This window comes from Triticum dicoccoides, chromosome 3A (genome assembly GCF_002162155.2).
Source record: "Triticum dicoccoides isolate Atlit2015 ecotype Zavitan chromosome 3A, WEW_v2.0, whole genome shotgun sequence".
NCBI lineage: Eukaryota > Viridiplantae > Streptophyta > Magnoliopsida > Poales > Poaceae > Triticum > Triticum dicoccoides.
In genome coordinates, this window is record NC_041384.1 from 752,930,604 (window position 1) to 752,931,811 (window position 1,208).

Here is a 1,208-nt window from a genome sequence, read left to right on the forward strand (position 1 = left end):
GGGATACGGGTGGCCGGCGGATGATCTCTAGGTTGGGTTGTACGGATGCGGAGTTGGCGAGTCGGGCGCCGCCGGCGGAGGTGCCGCCGTGCCGGCAGGAGAAGAATACCCATGATTGGAACTCTAAAGGAAGAAGAGAGAGAAGGTGGACTTTTTTTGACGAGTAACCAGGGACTTTATTAAGGAGTAATAATCAACAGGATACAAATAATGTCTGGAAGTGTCCCTAGCTAAATATGACGACCTACTGGAAGTGAAGATGCAGCTTTTGCCAGCGCATGTGCTTCAAAATTATTTTCTCTATGCTCAAACTTGAACTTGACGTAGTTGAACTCCCTCCTTCTGGCCGAAATTTCATGCAAAATTGGTGCATAGCAGGTCGCTGCACCTGTGTCAATCTTGCTCACCACTTCCAGGCAGTCAGAGCTAGCCAAATGCCCCAACACGGCCCGGTCCATCGTAATCGTGCCAGGCACGGCCCGATTAGCCCGCGGATCCGCTGCTTCATCCCTACACTCACTTAAGCCCATGTCAGCCCATTCTTTTCCTCCGCTCATGCGACCTAGGCAGGGCGGAGGCAGCGGCCGATCTACACGTTCCCTGCATGGGTCCCCTTCTCCCTTTGTTTGTTGCAACGATGATGGGTGGGAAAGAGGATCCCAGTTCTTCGTCTTGATGGCAGTAGAGATAGGGATATTTAGGGTTTGGTCTTTGAATGACGGTGGCGAGACGATGGCATCGTCGTTTGAGTGGAATAAGGTCTCCAAGTCTCTTGCTCGATCTGATGATGCCTCTTTGTATCATCGGGGAACATGTGGAGGATGGTGTGATTTCGGATCTAGCTTTTTCTTTAGGAGGTTTTTCTTAGTGGTGTTGTCCACGGAGCAGACAATGTGATTGTGTGTTTCAATACTACAACTCCAATTTCAACCGATGAAAGTCTCCCGATCTCGACCTCGTTTAGCAGCTTGTGAGATTTGTGTTCTCGAAGTCCGCCTAGTTGGATCTAGGGCGTTCTAACTCTCCATCGTTTTCTTCTCTGTAGCGGCAATAGATCGCGGTGGACAGCGTCTTTAGGTCTACAGCAATGACTTATATATGGGCCACTACTTGTACAAGCTCCAGAGTTCAATATATTTGCTACGCTCAGATAGAGGTCGAGAGGCGGCAACGAGCTTTCTCACGACGCGTCACAGCACCCCCCCCCC